Genomic DNA, 8,851 nt, shown 5'->3' with positions numbered 1-8,851 from the left:
ACTAATTTCAACATTAGCAGATTGCTGATTACTCGGATCATAAGTATAATTATTGTTGTATGGTGGTGGAACTTCAGAGAATCCAATTCCCCCTTTGTTAACCGGGGAACGTTGAACACTTATGATGTGGTCTAACATGGCAGACGAATTTCTAAATTGTTCAATTTTTCTGTTTAGTTCCACCACTTTTACCTGGTAATCAGCTATCTGTTTATCTTTTTCAGCAATTAGTTTGGTCTTTTCTTCTAATACTTCATAACTAAGATCAATTACTTGTATTTTTTCTGCTAGAGTGGCTTTAAGACTTCTGATATCCTTATCACTAGCTTTTATTTTTACCGAGTAACTATTTTCTTTAGTTTTAGAATAGTGATGTTCTTCTTTTAAGTTTTAAATTGAGTGTCCAAACTAACAAACTGATCATTTAATTTTTTTCAATTGATCAGACAGTTTTTCACATTGTTCACAATGAGAGTCAGAACTTACCTCTGAGAGTTGATCGTCCACTTCTGCCATGTATGCTTGATCTTCCCCCGTCTCTCTCTCACTTCCTCCAGTTTCAATGTTTACCAATTTTGCCTGTTCGAACACCTCCTCAACTTGTATATTCCAGTTGTATCCTCCGTTCTGTTGAGATACCATAGCCTTAGTTTCATTAACACCCCCATTCTGTTGAGCAGGCCTGTTCTGGCTTCGTTCGACCCTCTCATTTGTACATTCTTTAGCAAAGTGACCATTCTGTTGACAGTTATAACACCGAACTTTTGACTTATCAAACTCCGGTCTTTCTCTAACAAACTTTCTACCAGTTTTCTTCATAAATCTCTTAACCCTTCTTACTATCATTGCCATCTGCTACTGCAGGTCCATTTCCTCCAGATCATCAGCGTCGATCTGATCATAGTCTTCATCCAACGTTGCAGGGTCCACTATTTTACCTTTGATGTAATTCTCATAAGATGCAATGAAGGATGCATAGAGAGAACTGTTGTTCAGCTGATTTCACACTCATAGGCACATGTGAGTAGTTCTTGCTTGTACCACTGGATGAGAAGTTACCAGTTGTGGTTTGAGGTTTTGAGGAACTACTACCTCCTGCTACGAAACATACGTCACCATCCATATTGAGAATCACATGACCATCTGGAGTGGAGTTTGATTCTCCCTTTGAGTAGTAGGCAGTGGATTCTGATTTTGAACTTGAGTTTAGAGTGACTTTCGCACCATACATTCCTGGATCCTGAACCTGATCAGTTGGTGTCTCCTTTCGAGCCATGTTAAGTTCAAAATTTCGTAACTTATTTACCACTGTTTCCAAATCAATCTTCTCAAAGTCTTTATCTTCTCGCATCAGAACTGTGTACATTTCCCATTTTGGTGGGAGAGCATCAAGAAGTTTCTCGACTATCTCTTCTTCCTTGTATTCAATGGAGTAGTTATTTAGCTCGGTCATCAGATGATAATATCGTGTGATGATATCATCAAGTGATTCGTTTTTCATATACTTGAATACGGAGAATTGTGTTTTTAGTAGCTTTGTCTTGGAGGTAAGAATCCCGACATTTCCTTCATATCTATTTTCTAGTGCTTCCCATAGCTCTCTAGCAGTTTTGTATTTCTTGAAAGTATGAAGAATTTCTTGTGAAAGTGTCATTGTTATAGCTGCATGCGCTTTACTCTCTGCCTCATACATTTTCTTTTCATCATCTTCCATCTTACTGTACTTCTTAATCTGTTCACGACCTTCAAACATGGACGTTGTTGGAATGTACCCGTCTTGAATGCAAACCCACATCTTTGCGTCTTGATACTTCACATACTGTTCAAATCGATCTTTCCATGCAACGAAATCAGTTCCTTTCAGTAGTTTTGGAGCTTTCATTGCAGAACCAGCCTCAACCTCCATCTTTACCAGTTCTGTGATGTTTATCGAAGTCATACTTGAACTAGACGAGGCTTAGAATTAAAATTTGGATTCTGGGTGCAGTAGGCAGCGAAGTTACTACAACTTCGCCTGTAGAACTTCGCTTAAGGAAAACTTCGCCTTCCACAACTTCGCTAAGAATAACTTCACCTACAACTTCGTTGTTCTCTTAACTTCGCTGATCTCTTAACTTCGCTGATCTCTCAACTTCGCTGATCTCTCAACTTCGCTGATAATCAACTTCGCCAAACACTTATATGTTCGCTGAAACCCTAATTCTTGTGACGACAAGTTCGCCAGAAGAACAACAGTTTTGCAGGTTAAGTTAGGACGATTGCGAGGGATGCGAGGGTGATTTAAAGGTATATTTGATGAGGGAAGATGGGTAAATGGAAAAAACGAGGTATTTCAACGTAAACTCGTTCCGCGAATAGTCAAGCGGAACGATCTTAACACCCGTGTGATAATCCCGAACCACACAATCACAAGCAAATTTCTCTGATACCAATTGTAGGTTCCTAGCCGGATCTACACAGGAGTATCTTGTAGTACGAGGGTGCGGAATTCCCACGTATACGATACGAGTGTCGAGATGATTAATACGTTGAATATATGTAAACACACAAGATTATACTGTAAAACTTGATATATTGCAAGTGCCAACACGTGATACTAAAGATCACCAAAACAACTCGTTCGAAAAAAAACTATTTCACTAAAGCCGAAGTTGAGGTATTTATAAACCTCGACAACTTCGCCTAACATACTAGGCGAAGTTGTCATAACTTCGCTTCCCCAAGTTCGCCCAAAACTAGCGAACATAACCAAAAACAGTATTTAACACGAAACAAACAAACTAAACGATTAAAGACACAGACAAACACAAGATACTGAACTACTGACATCATGCACCAACAACCAAAGAAGGAGTACACTGGTCCTCGAAGCCAAGATAGAAGTTCTTCTTTAAAAAAGAGTAATGATGCTGATAAGACTACTGGAAATAAACCATCTGCTTCTGGATCACAAGCTTTGCTATCTGCTACTGATGGAACTGATTGGACTCAAAGGTTTTTATGCAATGATAATCAAGCAAATTTTGCGATGTTCGAGTTGAATAAAATCTTTCAAGATGCAAGTGGGAATGAGTTATCTTCTGACAATGACACTGAGTCTGATTCTGATGATTCATGTGAAATGCAGCCAACCATATTTGCTTGTATGGCCAAGATCGATGAGGTTAGTTCTTCTTCTTCTTCTTCTTCTAATTCTATAAAGTTGTCTGCTACTGTGCCTTGCATTACTTGTGAGACAAATATGCCTAAGTTAGACACTTTGAAAATACATAATGACAATTTGGTAAAAGAAATTGCTTCACTTAAGGATACTTATAGACAATCATTAGAATCTCAAATGAGATCTAGGGAGAAAATTAAAGCATTGTCTGTTAGTAATCATGATCTCAAAGCTGAATTGTCTGTCAAAATGACAATTAATGATCAAAAATTTCAAGAAATCTTGAAACATCGATCCAAGATAGCGGCACTTGAAAATGAGGTTCTTAAGTTGAAGAATAAATTGGGCAAATTTAGAAATTCATCATTTTTGCTAAATGAAATATATGAAGTATCTGGTAAGCAAAAAGAGTCTAAAAAGGGTGTAGGTTTTATTGAAATACCACCACCATTTCATAATGATTATACTACAAATCCTTTTGCTACAGAAGAAGAAGTAGTTGTGATTGAACCTGTTGTTTCAGAAAAACCTAAATCAGTAAAAACTGATAATATTAAAGCCCACTCGTCAACTCAAAAACATCATGTTGAAAGAAACAAAGTCTTTGTTGAGAATGTTGAGAAACTTATCATTGAGGATGTGATTGAACCTGAAGTAATACACAAAGATCAGAAGATTCCACGTTCTAATCACATTCTTTGTGAACCTCATGAATTTGAGAAGGACGTGTATGGTTTAAACACATCTCAAGTGAAAAAGGAAACAGTTGCTAAACCAGTGAATGTTAAGAAATCAGAAAAGCCTAAAATTTCTGATAAGGATTTGATGCGTTTTATCAATCCTGTTGCTTCTAAGCCATCAACTGGTCGTGTTTTTAATCTTAAAGGGATTAGCAGAATGTTCACTGAGAAAGACATTTCACTTGATTTCATCAAACCCGAATTGATTGAAAGTGTTTTTCACAATGAAACTTCTAAGATACAAGACCTTGAAAACAAGTTTTTGAAATCCAAGACCTCAAAAGTTGTAGACCCATTGATAAAAACAAACAGTTTGTTAAAATCTGCTAAAAATGTTCAGTTTGTAAAGCCAAATGGAACTGATTCTTTACAAAGCTTTTCAAATTGTTCAAATTTGGATTTCTACATAAAACGGAAATCTGTGACTTTTGATTACTTGAATAAAGGTCCAATTGCTGGAGTTTATCATCAACCTTCGGTTGCACATGTTTCTGCAAAACCATCACATGAACGTGTTGACATGAGAACATGCTTTCTCTGTGGTAAACATGGCCATGTTGTTAGAAACTGTGGATCGAAGAAATCCAAAAATCTTCATCCATTTATCAAGGAACAATCTAAACCTGTTCCTATGATCAAGGAGATTTTGTGAAGACCAATGTCTTTTGATGATGAAACTCACATTATGTTTTCTGATGTGAATCCTCGATAGGTGATTCATTCGAATGAGAATGTAAGTAATGTTAAGCCCAAATACGTTCCAACGGAACCTATTTGCACAAACGTGAATACAAATATTGTTCAAGCTACATACTTAAGACGAAAGTCTAAACGTCCTGTGACTTATTCACAAGTAGCTAAGCAACATTTGGATTTAATAAATGTTAAAGCTTCAAGAGATAATCAAGAGGTGCCCAAGACTGAGGCCTGGGCTGCCTTTTTGAACCGATCATTTTCTTCTCATGTGTAGGGTTCATCCAAGACCGTTTCTGGTGAAAACTGGATAATGGATATTGGATGCTCTTGTCACATTACTGGCAACATCAATCTCTTAACAAATAACAAAAACATACAATGAGGATATGTTGCATTTGCTGGTAATTCGGGTGGTATGATCACTAAGGAAGGTGATGTGTCTAATGGTTGCATCACGTTTGAAAGAGTTAACTATTGTGATAAAGTTGACCACAACATGTTGAGTGTATCACAAATATATGATAAGAAATATACTACTGTCTTTACAGATAAAGAATGTCTAATTCTAAAACCGGAATATGTAATTCTCGAGGATATGGTAGTCATGAGATCCCCTCAATCGAATGATATTTATGTGCTGAACATGTATTCTAAAGTATCAACTTCGGTGGACACTTGTTTTGTTTCTAAGGCAACTGAAAAAGACACGATTCTATGGCACAGAAGGATGGGACATATTCATGTTCGAAAGATGAATTAATTAATGGCAAATGACTTGGTCGAAGGTGTTTCCTTGAAACACTTTAAATTATCCAACCACTGTGTTGCTTGTAAAAAGGGCAAACAGAAAAAGAAGACACACCCATCTAAGTTAATCAATACCATTTGCACTCGATTAGAGCGACTTCATATGGATTTGTTCGGCCCTGTGAATCGTGCGAGTATCGCTGGTGATTGGTACTGTTTAGTTGTCACTGATGACTATTCAAGATATTCATGGTTTTATTTATGAGTTTAAAAGATCAGACTCCCATTCTAGTTTAGAATTTAATCACTAAGATCGAATCACTATACAAATTGAAAGTGAGACATATTCGAAGTGATAATGTTACGGAGTTTAAAAAAAATGTATTGGATTTATTTTGTGTTCAAAAGGGATTTCATCGAGAATACAGTGCTACTTACATACCACAACAGAATGGGGTGGCTGAGAGAAAGAATAGAACATTGATTGAAGCAGCAAGAACAATGCTAGTAGATTCTAAGCTTTCTGTTTTATGGAACGAGGCTGTGAATACTGCCTGCTACGCGCTTAATCGTGTTTTGACTGTGAAGAAGCTTCAAAAGACGAGTTATGAGCTTCTGAACAAGAGAAAGCCTAATTTAAAGTATTTGGAACCATTTGGGTGTCCTTGTACCATGCTGAAGAAAGATGCGGGAAAATTTGAAGAGAAGGAAATTGAAGGTTATTTTTTGGGTTACGCATCACCTAAGAAACATGTATTTAACATTACCTTGGGTTGTGTAGAGGAGTGGTACAATGTTGATTGCCAAAGGTACACCACACCTTCCCAAGGTAAATGACCTGATTGGATGTTTAACTATGAGAGTTTATTTAATTCATTTACTCAAATGGTTGATCAACCTGATGAAGACTTGGTGCGTGCCTATTTAGAAGACCAATACTTACCTCCAAGATTTTCTATTTATAATCATGAAGACACTCCACAAGATGATCTCCCCGATGCATCTGATGTAATTTATATATGTTCGGATGATAGTCAATTTGTTGATTCTTCCTCGTCTCCATTTCCTGATACACATGAGATTGGTGAATCGTCTCATGATGCTGACGAGAATCTCACTAATTTAACAAACAATGTTGTTGTTCCTGAGAATCCTACTCTTCGGATTCTTAATTATCATTCACTGGAAAACATCATTGGTGCACTTGATGTAGGTGTGCAAACACGTCAATAAGTTGCTTTTTCAAGTGAGCCTAACATATTGTGTGCATATGCTGATTTACATTCTTCGGGAATCATGAATCTTGCCAAATACACTTGCTTTCTATCCCAAGTGGAGCCAACGACGACTCGTATGGCACTTGGACATCCGTCTTTGGTAGAAGCGATGCAAGAAGAATTTCAACAGTTTAACCGACTATGTGTATGGATTCTCATCAATAAACTCGCTAGAGTTAAGAAGCCTATCCCTACGAAGTGGGTATTTAAATGTAAAAAGGAAGATTGTGGGGTGATTGTGAGAAACAAAGCACGGTTATTGGTGCAAGGTTTCCATCAGCAAGAAGGAATAGACTACACTGAGGTATATGCTCCAATCGCAAGATTAGAAGCTATACGAATATTTCTGGCTTATGCGGCTTACAAGAATATTAAGAATTTATCAAATGGATGTGGAAAGTGCTTTTCTCAACGGTGAACTGCATGAGGGAGTGTTTGTTTTACAACCTCCTGGCTTTGAAGATCATGATTATCCGGACCGAGTTTACCGTTTAAAGAAGGCCCTGTATGGTCTACACCAAGCCCCGAGAGCTTGGTATGGCACACTTGCTAGCCATCTCACTGATAATGGCTTCAAACGAGGAACTGTAGACTGCACATTATTTTATAAGAATATTGGTGATGATCTGCCTCTCGTCCAGATATATGTCGATGACATTATCTTTGGGTCAACAAATAACAAGTTATGCAAGGATTTTGAGAAGTAAATGCAAAAAAGTTCAAAATGAGCTCGATGGGCGAGATGAACTTCTTTTTAGGGTTGCGGGTTCATCAGTCTGACAAGGGAATCTTCATTCATCAAACGAAGTACATGAACTATGTCTTAAGCTTATTCAAGATTACTGCCGGAAAAACCCCATCAACTCCTCTCCCCGTGGGTCACATTTATCACCGAATGAATTGGAGGATACCGTCGATCCTACCCATTATCGAGCGATGATAGGTTCTTTAATGTATCTTACGGCTTCTCGACCTGACATAATGTTTGCTGTTGGTTTATGTGCTAGGGACCAAGCTAGTCCCTGAGTGACTCACTTGGCAGCGGTTAAACGTATACTTCAATATCTGAGGGGTAATCCTGACATCGGGTTATGGTACCCCAAGGACGATAAGTTTGAACTCACTGCGTTTTCTGATTCGGATTATGGAGGATGCAAGATCAATTTTAAATCGACCACAGCGGGTTGTCAATTTTTAGGAAGCCGGCTTGTTTCCTGGCAGTGTAAGAAGCAGACAAGGGTCTCCACTTCAACTGTTGAGGCAGAATACGTGGCAGCTTCGAGTTGTTGTTCACAGGTTTTATGGATCCAACAACCTCTGCACGACTACGGTTTGAAGTTTCTTACTACTCCAATTTTAATTGATAACTCTGCTACTATAGGTATCACCAAGAATCTTGTGCAACACTCAAAAACTAAACATATCGAAATTCAATATCATTTTATAAGGGATTGTTTTGAAAAGAAATTAATTGATATTGAGAAAGTGCACACCGATTTTCAAAAAGTCGATTTGTTTACCAAGGCATTTGATAAAACACGTTTTAACTTTCTGCTAGGTATAAATGGATTAAAAACTCTTGCTGATGACCTGAAATAAGGATAATTATCTTTATTTTCTGTATATTTTTGTTTCATTTAATTTTTTATGTTTTAGGATTTGGGGGTGAACTAGATAATACAAAAATATTGTGCTTTTTGTTTTTATAGAGAAAATCCAAAAACATTAACAATTTGAAAAATACAAAAATATTGTGTTTTGTTTTTAAAATATTTTAGAAAATCCAAAAACATTGAAAAATTGAAAAATAAAAAATATTGTGCTTTTCTGTTTGTAAAGAAAAATCCAAAAAGACAAAAAGATTGTGTTTTTAATGTATGAACAGGGAAAAACCAAAAAGATTTTTGCATTTTTTCACTTAAAATTATGCCATTTACTCATATTTGAAGGACATATACTTGTATATGTTTGGTCCTGATATTTGCTAGTAAATTTTCGGGATAGCCATTTACCTGATAACGAAAAGTAGTTGGGGCGACTATTATGCGTTTTTAATTAATTCTTTCGCTGAAAATTATGTCAGTTATTTAAGTGTGTGGAACATGCTTGCATGTTTTGGTCCAGTTATCCACTTGTGGATTGATAGGATAGCCATTAATCTATAGGCTAAAAGTAACTGGGTCGATTGAATTTATTTTTATGCTTCTCAAAAATTTTGAGTTTTTGAAGCA

Source organism: Bidens hawaiensis, unplaced genomic scaffold, assembly GCF_021521415.1.
Source record: "Bidens hawaiensis isolate Kalapana, Puna unplaced genomic scaffold, B.hawaiensis_p1.1 tig00000190_1, whole genome shotgun sequence".
Lineage (NCBI taxonomy): Eukaryota > Viridiplantae > Streptophyta > Magnoliopsida > Asterales > Asteraceae > Bidens > Bidens hawaiensis.
Note: the sequence above shows the minus strand (reverse complement) of the source record.